The sequence below is a fragment of the Euleptes europaea genome, chromosome 11 (genome assembly GCF_029931775.1).
Source record: "Euleptes europaea isolate rEulEur1 chromosome 11, rEulEur1.hap1, whole genome shotgun sequence".
NCBI lineage: Eukaryota > Metazoa > Chordata > Lepidosauria > Squamata > Sphaerodactylidae > Euleptes > Euleptes europaea.
Genome location: NC_079322.1, coordinates 53,319,796 through 53,333,934, shown reverse-complemented (window position 1 = coordinate 53,333,934; position 14,139 = coordinate 53,319,796). Strand labels below are relative to the sequence as shown.

General features: G+C 42.5%; 1 protein-coding gene across 1 annotated transcript in view; it reads left to right on the top strand.

Annotated features, from left to right (window-relative positions):
- Positions 1-14,139, top strand: part of CDK14 (cyclin dependent kinase 14) — a 242,454-nt gene that overhangs the window by 9,101 nt on the left and 219,214 nt on the right. The window lies entirely within an intron of this gene.

The following is a 14,139-nucleotide window of genomic DNA, read 5'->3' as shown; positions in this document are numbered from 1 at the left end:
TGCCACCAAAAGTGGTCAGCCGTGGGCAGGAGAGCCCACAAGAGATGTGAGATTCCATTCAGTTGGATCACTTGTTCTGTGCATTATTTTGTATCTCCTGGTAGAAATGAGAACTGACGAACTGTGGGTTTTTATTATTATTTATCAATGGGAAAGATTTAATCTTTCTCATTAATACCAACTGCCTGTTGGGGTCCTATTTATACCCGACAACATGTGAGCTAATTAAGCCCGCAACACCTCCTTTTCTCCATTTTAAGAAAATTACAACCTCCAGACTTTGGGACTCTTTTAGCATCCCATCCCCCTTTCCACTTAACATCTAGCCTGGTGAAGAATTCTGAGAGGAATTTGCACTCAGTATTTTGTGATATTGTGGTTGGTCCTTAAAAAAAGCACACCACTGTTCTATGGATTTTCCCTCCATCGATGCATTGTTTCTTACATTTTTTTAGTAGAAATACAACATATCTGTACAACTTGCACCTAAAGGAAGAAAAGAAACCTGACAGTGGTATGAAGGATATAGGTCTAAAATAATATATTCTTAGTTGATGCCCTCTCACACATGGTTTCGGTGCCTGTTTTAGACCAAAGTTCAGAATATTCCAATGAGCTTGCCAAAGAATTGGTGCTCAAATACCTTCTCTAGAGGGGAGAGGCAATAATTTATCATATGTTAGTTAGTTTGAAATATGCCCTATCTCTGCATATAAGTATCTTTTAGGTGGTTTATGATGACAGTAGACATCAGTAACAGTGCAATAAAGACAAGCTCAAACAGTAAAAAAACAAAATGGACAGTATTCTGTATTACCACTTATCCCATTTGAAAACAAGCAGACTAAGTTTCGAGGAGCCCCGTGGCGCAGAGTGTTAAGCTGCAGTACTGCAGTCAAAAGCTCTGCTCATGACCTGAGTTCAATCCCGACAGAAGTCGGTTTCAGGTAGCTGGCTCAAGGTTGACTCAGCCTTCCATCCTTCCTAGGTCGGTCAAATGAGTACCCAGCTTGCTGGGGGTAAAGGGAAGATGACTGGGGAAGGCACTGGCAAACCACCCCACAAACAAAGTCTGCCTTGGAAACGTCAGGATGTGACGTCACCCCATGGGTCAGGAATGACCCGGTGCTTGCACAGGGGACCTTTACCTTTTACTTAAGTTTCTACCTAGCTGAACGGAGAGTACAGAGGAAGGCACACAACATATGAAGCCGCCTTATGTCTATGAAGCTGGAGGGTAAGAGATTCAAAACAGATAAAAGGAAGTATTTCTTCACACAACACATAGTTAAATTGTGGAACTCCCTGCCCCAGGATGTGGTGATGGCTGCCAACTTGGAAGGCTTTAAGAGGGGAATGACATGTTCATGGAGGAGAGGGCTATTCATGGCTATTAGTAAAATGGGTACTAGTCATGATGCATACCTGTTCTCTCCAGGATCAGAGGTGCATGCCTATTACATTAGGTGCATTGGAACACAGGCAGGATAATGTTGCTGCAGTTGTCTTGTTTGTGGTCTTCCTAGAGGCACCTAGTTGGCCACTGTGTGAACAGACTGCTGGACGTGATGGACCTTGGTCTGATCCAGCATGGCCTTTCATATGTTCTTATGTAAGGTCAGTCTTGTCTACTCAGACTGGCAGCAGCTCTCCAGGCTATCAAGTAGAGGTCTTTCACATCTGGAGGTCTTTTTAAGCTGGAGATGCCAGGGGTTGAACCTGCGACTTCCTGCATGCAAAACAGAGACTCTTCCATTGAGCCACAGCACCTCCCCTAGAGGAGTATCTGTCCCCTTTTCATTAGTAATAAGCCTCCAGTTTTTTAGTGACTGCTTCCACCGAATGCTAAAGGTGACACCAAAATATATTGAATCTAATGACTGTCCTTGCCCAAGAAAGATGTGGCCTAAGGGCGTTGTAGTTTCTGTCCTACCTGCTTGGTTTCACTGCATATGGTAGCCTGCGTAATAGTTACTTTGAGCACTGCGGAGTGTTCCAAGAGGTCTTGGTGATCATAACAATAACCTTGTCAGGTTTGGCCATTGCTATCCTGATACTGAAAGAATAGAATATTGCATAAAGCCAAGGTCATGGCTGGGGTGAAAACTGAGCAAAGGCGAATGATATGTAAGCGGCTAGGAACAGTGTAAGGCAAGAGCCAGTTTCACATCAGGCTGTCAACTTACCTCCTAGAAACTACATGTCATCTCTTGCATCAGAATGATTTTCAGCCGCTGTGTTTTATTTCATTTTAACATAGTAGGCTTAGGCGGTGCATGGCATTTAATACCAAACTCCCCGTGTATCATGAAACCTGCTCCTTCAGAGCAAAATGGGTCATGCTGCAGGTGACTTTGACCTGGGCTGGCTGTCAGCTGCGGGGGAAAAAATGCCTAAGGAAGATAAATTTTCTTTCCAGCTTAGTGCCAAGGCCTTATAGATTATTTAGCTGAAATGCCAAGGCTGGATTGTTCCACATGTAGAGTTTAATTAAGTCTCTGCTTTCTGGACTACTTCCTTTCTTGCTAATGAGTGATATCAGAGTCTTATGGCTCCACCAGAGACTAGCTGCTTTGAACAGGGCATGTGTTATTACAGGGTAGGCAAATGCTTAATACAGGTTGAATATCCCTTATCAAGGCTGCTTGGGACCAGAAGTAGTCCGTATTTTGGATCTTTCTGTATATTGGAATTTTTTGGAATTTTTTGCGTATACATAATGAGATATCTTGGGGGTGGGACCCAATTTGTAAAATGTTTTATATACACTTTACACACGTAGCCTGAATATAATTTTAAACAATATTTTAATCATAGTTGGAAGGGACCACCAGGGTCATCTAGTCCAACCCCCTGCACAATGCAGGAAATCCATAACCTCCCCACCCCACACACACCCAGTGACCCCCTACCCCATGCCCAGAAGATGGCCAAGATGCCCTCCCTCTCATCATCTGCTTAAGGTCATAGAATCAGCATTGCTGACAGATGGCCATCTAACTTCTTCTTAAAAACCTCCAGGGAAGGAGAGCTTACCACCTCCCGAGGAAGCCTGTTCCACAGAGGAACCGCTCTGTTAGAAAATTCTTCCTAATGTCTAGATGGAAATTCTTTTGATTTAATTTCAACCCATTGATTCTGGTCCGACCTTCTGGGCCAACAGAAAACAACTCGGCACCATCCCTTGTGTGTACATTGAACAATCAGAAATCAAAGGTGTAACTATCTCACCAGAGTATCAACTGTATCAACTGTTAAACAATAGCAACAACAAACAAATTAACAACAACAGGCTTTCAGTCTCCACCGACGATGCAGTGTACACTGTATATTTTTTTTAGGTGAGAGGAAACATTGAAAGCAGGCAGCATGGATCTGACTGCATGCCGGCTCAAAGGGTCCAGTTTTTATTTCAGTCTGGATATGGGATATCCGGTTAAGAAATATTCTACCTGTAGTTATTTCTGCATACCTTCTTTCTAGCTCAGTGTCCTAGAGTAGAGCTCTGAAGTGAAAGGCCTGCTTCTTTTTTTCTGCAATAGGATATACAGAAATACAGGAGTCATCTTGGGCTGTGACACCCATTGTTGGATACTGTGCAATTTTTGCACTATAGCAACAATTCACAACTTGATTTTTCTGTGGGGACAAGACAGACAATTTTTGTGATTGATTGTTGTAGCAAGATATCACAATATGCAACAAGACATGGATACAGATTTGAAATCTTAGCAGCCTAAGCCATCCCTGTGCTTAAATTTACAACCTATCTCTCCTACTAGTTCAAGTTTATATTGCTTTATTTTTGAAGCTCTGTCAGGGGACCAGTTGCAGAGAGCTGGGCATTGTACTGGGAGAGCAGTTGATTTTTTTCTAACCCTCCAGTGGAAGGAAAGATAGGCAGTAATATTTTTTGTTGCTATTTCTGTGCTTTATATAGCAAGCTATTGATTTTTACACATGAACAATGCTTCGTCGGTAAAAAGGAGGTCATTCTTATGGCCCTGTGTGCCAGGATAGCTATGTAGAGACTGTACCAAAAAACTGAAAAGGAAAAAAGTGTGCAAACGGATGTGCATTGTATAAAAAAGACAGGTTTGGGCAATGCAGAGAAGAATGATAAACAATGGAAAGAAGGCAAGTGTAGAGCTAGCTTAACACCAAAGGAAAGGTGGAGCCAAAAATTAGTCTAGATTTTAGGCAAGTGGTGTGTTTGTCTTGCAATAGAATTTCTCAGTTTTCATCTTGAGGCTAGAATTGACTTTTTAGGATGTGCGTTGAAAGCACTGGCTGTATTGATGACAGGTATACTGGGTTTTTTTAAGGGAGTAAACTGGGTTTTTTTAAGGGAGTAAACATCAGTTTGATGGTAACTATTAGTTCATTTCTTGAACCAATAATATAAATTGAAAGACTGTTGTTAATGTGTGTATGATTTATACATGTGACACATGTGAATGTGCCTACCTTCCCAGTTCACGCATGACAGCCAAGAGTTTAAGCGATGTCTTTGCCATCTCCTTGTCTTGGCAGGAACTGCGGATTTCAGTTTTAATACCTAATGTATAAAGAAACCAGTAAAATCCTGTCAAAATCAGTGGCAGCTACTCAAGTATGGGTTTGAAAGTCGTCTCCTAAGTCCTTGGTCAGCAGAAGTATTTTCTCCTAACTGTTGATAAATTAAGGGGAATTGCTTTGATCTTACTTCACAAAGGATTCAGAATTTAGGAGGAATCTTGTCTTCTCTTCTACATTGACTGAGGAGCAGATATAAAAGCATGTGCTGTTAAAAGCAGTAGAAATACAGGGATCAGAGATTATAACGGGTGAGTCATGCAAATTGCGTGGTAGCCAGTCATCTGGTGGTTGCTGTCTAGCCTGGTCCTGATCAGTCCCTCCTCAAATGTCAGAACAGCCCTGGAAAGGGCCCTGCCCCTTCCCCAAGAATCAAGAACACGATGACAAGCTGCTTAGTAGTTATGGGCTATAGGCATCATTGCAAAATGAATGTCAAATGTGTGAGTCTCAGTATGTCGGTATTGACAATGTTATGATGGAAAATTTTTGAGGGTGTGTGCGCCTAAATGCTTGTAAGAAATGCACTGTAGGAATTATATTATTCCCATTGGGACCCAAAGTATTGTGACCTTTTCTTGTTTGAGCAGCTGGACTGCCAACATTTCAGTATGGAAAGCTAAAATGGTTTCCGTTACACATGTCTCGTTTTTCCAGCAATCTGCTGTCCTCGAATAGCTGCGACTTGTAGAAGTTTTGAGAGTTTGTTTGTTTTTTAAAGGACTCTTGAATGTTATCATGGAATAAATATTCTTCTGTATATTGGGTGTGCCTCTCCTTCACATACTTCTGTGTTTCTCAGGGGGTAGATAATAAAAGAACCAGAGCTTTGTATAAGCTTGTTGCTATATATGAAAACAACAAAATACTAAACAGTTATTTAAAATATATATGCAAACTGAAGGACAGAAAAAAATTGCTTTCCCCCCCCCTTAGTTTGGGCCCCAGATGTTCCCCTGTAACTTAGGGAAAGGAATAGAGACAGGGAATGGGGACAACCCTAGAAAAAGTAGCTTGGTGGAGAGCAAAGGGGTAGGTGAAGACCTTCACTAAGGTAGCAAAGATCTTATTGTACATGTAGAAGGCATGCCTTATAGAATGAGGTTGTTAACTGCCACTTTAATCAAACTGAATTTGAATAGAAATTATATACAGCTCAAGGGACTGACAACTTTTTCCAGATGTCATGACAGCCTTTGTGTATTGTTAGTTCTCTCCACTACTTCTACTATGACTACCACTACTGCTGCTGATACTAAACTACTTCAGTTTCTTCTACCATACCATCTTCATCTGTATGTGTATAGACTAGTTGAACAGCCATATCAGAAGAACCCTTTCTCCTACTGATTTCCCCCCTACTCGAAATAATGTCTGTCTTTGAAGTGGAATGTAACTCACTGAGTCCTGGAGTATTTCTTTTTTCTTTGGGCTATTTTTTCCCTTAAAAAGCTCTGAAACAGTCAGTAATCATTCGCTTGACATTTTAATTTTTATGTATTTTTAGTTTTTCACAGGAGAAGGGCTGTACGACTCCTCAGATACTTAATTCTTGGATAATGTTATGTGTGTTATACCTGGCATTTTTTTGTTAACTTTCCAGTCACAGGGTTGCATTTAACCAGCTTTTCCCCTGGTAAAAAAAGGAGTTTCCTTTGGCCACCAGAAAATGCTATGCCAGGGATTGTGGGACACCTATGGACAAAAGCATTGTGGGATGGGGGCTGTTATAAAAAGGATAATTGGGCGAGATTGGAAAAAGATGCCTGGATCTGGTTGGGCTGGTGTGGAGTAGTGGTTAGAGTATAAGATTAGGATTTGGGATAACCAGGTTGGATCCTTCATTCAACCATGGAAGCCTGTCAAGTGACCTTGGGCCCCTCACAGTTTCTCAGCCTAACCTACCCTCACAAGATGGCTGTTGAAAGGATTAAGTGGAGAAGGGGGCAATGCAGTGAAAAGCTGCTTTTGGTCTCCTATAGGGAGAAAAGTGGGATATAAATAAATAAGAATAATAAATAAAGTTGGCCTTCCAGGTTGCTTTTTTTCTTCCTGCCCAAGGCTGGGTGGTACAGGGAAAATCACTTGAAAAGAGATCTCTGCTAAATTCTTATGCGTATGGCTTGAGTCATCCAGTTTTACTCCTGTCCAGGGAAAGGCAGGGCCTGATCAACAATGACTTCTACTTGATCTTCAGGTGAACTGCGTTAGGGGAGAGGCTGTGCCTCAGTGGTAGAGCATCTGCTTGGCATGCAGAAGGTCCCAGGTTCAATCCCCAGCATCTCTAGTTAAAAGGACTAGGCAAGTAGGTGATGCAAAAGACCTCTGCTCGAGTCTCTGGAGAGCCGCTGCTGGTCTGAGTAGACAGTACTTACTTTGATGGACTAAGGGTCTGATTCAGCATAAGGCAGCTTCATGTGTTCTTCATGTGTCAGTGACTGAGGCTGCTTTGACCACCTGAAGCCTTGCTTAAAAAACACTGCTATACTATAGGACCTTAATATTATGTGGCTGAGAGCTAGAGCAGTAAGAGGGGTGATGGAAAATAGTAAGGTATGGGAAAAGTGCCCATTACCCCTTGGAGTGATCCCTTATCAGGATGCTCTGTTTATAAATAGAAATATATAAACCCCCTTCTGGAATTTGACTACTTCTAAAGAAAGCCTAAAGGCATAGTACTAGGGCTGTTGAAATTTTTTTTTGATAAAATTCTGATTCGGCAAAATTCGGCCCGTTTTGATTTGGGAAATGCTGAAGTCTGAACTCCCCCGATTCGGATCTGTGGAATTCTGCGACAAGTTCTGAGTTCGGGAAAAAATCTGGCCGAATAAAGCAATTAAAAACACATTTACGCCTTTCCGCGGCTTCGGATGGGGCCATTTTTGGAGGTAGAGGTCCCAAAATTTCAGCGGAGCTTGAGGAGGCCCTTCTTGCAAGAACCCCCAAGTTTTGTAAAGATTGGGTCGGGGTCCCGAGATATGGGGCCCGGAAGGGGTCCCCCCAAAAAACCCCCACAGGAATAAAGGCATTAAAAACACATTCGCGCCTTTCCGCGGCTCTGGTGGGGCATGTTTGGAGGTAGAGGTCCCAAAATCTCAGCGTACCTTGAGGAGACCCTTCTTGCAAGAACCCCCAAGTTTTGTAAAGATTGGGTCAGGGGGTCCCACGATATGGGGCTCGGAAGGGGTCCCCCATCTGCCCATTGGAATAAAGCCATTAAAAGGGATGTACTAAAATGAATGACAAGTCAGCCCATTAGAAGCAATGGGAGAGGCTGCCCAGCCCATTGAAGATAATGGGAGAGGGGAATGTCGGTTGACTTGCATTAACTCCACTGAAATACATTACAGGGGATGTACTAAAATGAATGACAGGCTAGCCCATTCGAAACAACAGGAGCGGCTGCACAGCCCATTGGAAACAATAGGAACCAGCCAGAGAGAGACTCACTGACCCACAGTTAACTCCACACGAAGTTGGCAACCAGTGAAAACAGTAGAAAGTGCAGTCCCACACAGAGGCAATCAAGCCCACCCCCCAGCAGAACAGGTAAACCTACCCCCCTTTAGCTTCCCCCCTCACATTCACACACACACACACACACACACACACACACACAGAATCCCCCCCACATACAGAAAAAAAATGATAGAGAAAAGCCCCCAAATGGGTCTTACTGTGGATGTCTTCTTCTCTTCTATCGGGAGCAGGGACTGGGAGGACTCTGGAGTAATCCTATCCAATACGATTCTAGCAGACTCACACACACATACTCTCTGGCACGGGAGGTTTTGCCTTGAATTTGCCACTCTCTAGATGCACATTAAGGATTGCCTGCTCCCATTCATTCCAATTGGTGGATTGTGGGGGGACCCCATAACTTGGGATTAATTGCCTTTTAGTCAGACCCCTGGGCCGGGGTAATGGTACAGCCCAACTGCCGAGGCAACTAGACCCCCAGGCTGGGGTAATGGTACGGCCCAACTGCCGAGGCAACCACCAGACCAGACCCCCGGGCCGGGGTAATGGTACGGCCCAACTTGAATGTGTTTTTAAAGGCTGTAACGGGCAGATGGGTGGGGGGACCCCTTCCGGGCCCCATAACTTGGGACCCCCGGGAACCAAACTTGGAGGTTCTTGCAAGAAGGGTCATCTCAAGCTACGCTGAAGGTTTGGGGCCTCTACCTCCAACAATGCCCTCCCGGAGCCGCGGAAAGGTGCAAATGTGTTTTTAATGCCTTTATTCCTGTGGGCGATATTGGGGGGACCCCTTCTGGGCCCCATAACTCGGGACCCCCTGCCTCAATCATAACCAAACCTGGGGATTTTTGCAAGAAGGGTCACCTCAAGCTACGCTGAAAATTTGGGACCTCTACCTCCAAACATGCCCCCCCCCCGAGCCGCGGAAAGGCCTTTAATGCCTTTATGGTTATGCTGCTGATTCAGAGCCCCTGAATTTGCTGAATTTATTTGGCGATCGCCCTGAACTTGCCAAATTTTGGCTCGTTGCTTTCCCGCCTTTTTTGAATTTGGTTCCATCCGAACTAGAAACCGCCGAATCGGGGAAAATTCAGCTGTTTTTCGGTTCAGGATGAAACGAATCGACAGCCCTACATAGTACCAGGGACAGCTGGTGCTTCCAAACAGTCCTATACATCCTGTCCACCCTGAAAAGCTGCTTCTACCAATCTTAGTGGTGATCTTAGACATAGCACCAAGTGGTTAGAAGCACATCTAGCTGAGAGATGTGGTCAGGTAGGACAGGAAGTAGAAGGGAGGAAAATTGGCCTGGGCCTAGTCTACTGAGTGATGCCATAGTTGGTGTTCCTATTTAAGATATGCAGTTCTTGAGTTTGGCACTTATACTGTGTTGTTTGATACAACAGTTCTGCAATGGAAGCCCCTCCAGTTATCCTTGATATGTTATGGAATCTCCATGTTGATGCTGGAGACAGACGGGATGGCTTTCTGTCCTGTTTGTGTACCTGTTGGACTGGCCAAATCCCCACTCATCCATGCAAAGGGGACTAAGAAGGAGAAAAATTAAGAAAAAAAACTCCAGTCAAACATTTTGACAAGCTATCTCTCTCTTCCTCAGCACCCCCTCAGATTGCAATAATAGCTTTAAAGGTAGGAAGTAGCCCGTTGAAGCCAAAGGGTAACCAGTATTCTTCCAAAACTTGGTGCAACTTGTGCATAACAACCCACACTGACTAATCAGATTCTTAATGATTGAGTATTGTAAAATATTTGTTGGACGGGGAGGTGGCTCATACCTTCTTCATTCTTGACTTATGTAATATTTTACTGCACCATACAGAACTTTAGATGTGGACAGCTACTGAACACCAGGTTAAACTTGTGCCGGGTATGGAATGAAATTAAGACTGATTGTGCCTGAGAACTGATCAGTTTTATGGGGGTTTACTATACTATAGTTAACCTACTTTTTATGAGGCGAACAGCTTAATAACACCAGCAGTACAAGAACAAGTTATAAAAGAAACTGTTTTTGGTGCAGGAAATTTACATCTCCACTTCAGACAGCAGGCTGGGGAAATTGTTCAGTCCATGAACGTTTTTTTGATGGAGATCTGTGTGTCTAACTATATTTCAGTCTGCAAACATGTACTTTTTGACTTTTTGGCCTTTCCTGTGTTGTTTTTATAATATCAAGCAGGAGCTAAAGTATTTTATGGAAGTGTATATTCATATACTAATTATTCCTTGTTGTGGTGTTGGTGAAAAATTTAAGAATGAAGAATACTAGTGGAGAAACTGTGATATGCTGTAGTTGGCATGAGATCTTTCCTTCTACTCCCAAATTGGAATGGTTCAGATTGTTTCCTTTACAGTCGTTCTTGTTAAATTTCAATAAGTAGGGATCCAAGAAGAAGGAGGTAAATGAAAATGTAGGTCAGAGGTGACTTGCCCAGACACTCCTGGAAAACCAAATGTTCTCTTCCATTCTGTTTCCTTAACGTCAAAATTCTCCCTTCTCTTACTGCCTGTGGCTCCCTTGCTTGGTATTTTTAAGAAGTGTGCATAGGTTTTCATCATAGTTCATCCAGAAATGGAAAGTTTTTACTTCAGAAGACCTGAAATAAAATTAGATTTCTGCCCAATGCAGATTTAAGGCTTTGGTATTTCGGGATGGGAGTGGGGAATAAAACTCTAAGTTTAGAGAAAGAAGTGAATATTGAGCACTGATCAGTGCTTTTTGTAAACATTCTGAATTCCCCACATCATATTACTTCATTAAAACGATTCAGTGCATCTTCAAATGCAAGACCTTCAAAGGCAAAATCCAATTTCCATTGCTTTCCCTTAACTTGAAAAGGAGCTGCCAGCAGTTAAATTATGTTCCATTTCTACTACTAAGTAAAAGTGGAGCTGATTGTAAAGGAGACTGTTGAAAAATGTTTTGGTGCAAGGTTGAACTTATACGGAAAACGTATGACCATCTTAAAATCTGACCAATATCTAAACCTGTTGCCCTTATCAGTTCTAACCTTGATGCTGCTAGTCTAAATTGCGGATTTGTAAAAGTTTGCTGAAAACAGTTATCCTGAACAAGAAAGGTACTTGGATGAGAGACCACCAAGGAGGTCTAGGGTTGCTATGCAGAAGCAGGCAATGGCAAACCACCTCTGAATGTCTCCTGTCTTGGAAACCCTATGGGGCCACCATAAATTGAGTGTGGCTTGACAGCAAACCCCCCCCCCCAAACCCATCTGGGATTATTAGTCTAATCCTAGTTAATCCCAGTTACTGGGAAAGAAATGCCAGTTTGTGACAGTGCATGCATTTTGACATTGTTAATGGAGTTAGTCTTCAATCTTGAGTGTTCAACTTGGGGAGAGAAGGGGAGGGAGCATGCAAGTCTGGCTGTGAACCAGGTTTGTGCCCATCACGAACCAACTGAGATTAATGTGTGACCTCTGAACTGAGTTCTGGAAAAAGAATATATCATAGTCAAATTTTAATAAAAATTGAGAGAGCACCCCTAAAATCTGGAGGGAGGCTGGCCATGTTTTTTGTGCATGTAGATGTCTAATTGCCACATGCAACTTTTTGAGTTTGTCCACATTGAAAGCATTGTGTTCTCAGTTCCACTGGAACAATACAAGAAAATACAACAGATGCTACGATCAGCAAAAGACAAAAGAGACCCCCTCACCTCTGCAGGAGTATATCGTATACCTTGCAGTTGTGGACAGGTTTACATCGGGACCACACAACGCAGCATACAAACAAGGATAAAAGAACATGAAAGATACTGCAGACTTGGCCACCCTGAGAAATCAGCAGTGGCTGAACATGGACTGACCCAAACAGGACACAGGGTCTTATTCCAAGACACTGAAATACTGGACAATTCTACCAACTATTTTGTCAGATTGCACAGAGAAGCCATTGAAGTTCATAAACATCAGCACAACTTTAACAGAAAAGAAGAGAGTTTAAGAATGAATAAGGCTTGGCTTCCTGTCCTGAAAACCTCCAGACTAACAAAGACTACAGTCCACAATAGCCATGCGGATTAGCTTTGGATTCCACATGTTAACAGATCACTTCAGGATACAAAGGTTCCACATTAACATACCACACCCTCATTAGCACATTATCTTGATACTTTCAGGCCAATGATTAGCACAATACCTTTAATACTTTGCAGGACAATGACTCAGCTCAAACCTAACCCCCTTCTGACTATATATTACTCTTCCTACACACTTGACATTGAGAGACACTGTCCTTCAGTGTTACTCCTCTGAAGATGCCTACCACAGCTGCTGGCGAAACTTCAGGAAAGAAAATACCAAGACCACGGTCACACAGCCCGGATAACCTACAAGAACCGTTAAAAACCTGTGTCCATACACGTTCACAGATATTATAGCTGCTGCTCTCCTTTTGCTCGCCACATCCTCTGATCTGGAGGTGGCTTTTATAACTCAGTGGTCATACCAGACCAGCTCAAAGGGTTTTCTTATAGTCTGAAGGATAGAAAAACAAATAAAGCTAAAGGTAGAAAACAAATTCAGTTGGAAAGTGTGTTAGGTAGGAACACTGTTGAACAGTTGCATTTGGGAGGTCTATCAGCACATCAAGTTTAACCTTTATAACATTGAAATAACTAAACTCTTTAATGTGCTAATAATGTGTATATTAATTGTTGCCAAAATTATTTACATTTAAACAGAAAACATTTTTGAAAATATGCTGTGTATTGTGTATGTCTACAGTAAACATAGGTATTATCATTATCTAATGCTGCAGACTGTCTTATGCAAACATTTTCATACTGCACATTCTAAGTGAAACCTTGTTTTAAACATTTCACTCATTCCAAAAGGGGGAAAAATACTTAACAATGCAGTCCACAAGGTGGGGGTGAAAGCGCTGAGGAGGCAGCGTGACCCTCACTTTACGACGGCACAGGGCAGCTGTCTGTCACAGTCCCTGTGCATGGGAAAGTGTGTTAAAAATGGCTGTTTCAAAGGTCAATTTAAATATTTTTGCTTGCAGTGTATTGCTAAAGTGAAGGAGCAGCAGAAGATTGGGTGACTGATACATGGTGGATTTTTGTCTTTTTAAGCACAAATATTTCTCAGCAAGTGAGAGAAGGAAGGGCACTTGGCAAAAACAAGTGCTCTTTTCTGGAAATGCTTTTACTTGTACATGGAATGTGTTTTGAGTATATATCAGTATATTCTCTACCTGTGAGCAGTGTGAAGATGAGAAAGATCCAACATGTCCTAGCTTATTCTTTTCTGCGAGTAAACTAACCTTTTGTCTTATTTCAGAAGTTAAATATTACTACTTCACATATATATTTATTTTAGGCACCAGTATGGAAAAATTGCCTATGGAAGGGAGGGACTGTCAGAAAGACAAACATTTCCCTAACTTTCTCCTTCAATCTTGTTGTCTGACTTACTTAAGGATAAGGGGCTTGAATAAGAACATAAGAACAACCCTGCTGGATCAGAACAAGGCCCACCAAGTCCAGCAGTCTGTTCACACAGTGGCCAACGAGGAAGCCACAAACAAGACGAGTGCAGCAGCACCATCCTGCCTGTGATCCGCCGCACCCAAAATAATAGGCATGCTCCTCTGATACTAGAGAGAATAGGTGTGCAGCATGACTAGTATCCATTCTAACTAACAGCCATGAATACCCCTCTCCTCCATGAATATGTCTACTCCCCTCTTAAAGCCCTCCAATGCTTTCCTGCAACCAAACAAGGCTTGCTATTCCTATGCATACATATAGTATGTGTCAGGACTTCAGTACCTCGTTGCATATCAGTAATAGTAAACTTCACTCCAGACGGTGCAGCGAGTTAAAAGTTTTATTAAGAAAGCAAAACTAGTTCAGTAGGTCCATACAAACTTAAGGTCAGAATACAGATGGGGGAAATACAGATCATCTTTATAGGGAACATACAATAGAATTGATTACACGTAATGGTGGAACGCAAAAGGATGAGATGCAGCAGAGCTGTCCTGAATGGGAAAGGATACAAGTTTACAATAAGGAAGTATTTGCCAGTGATT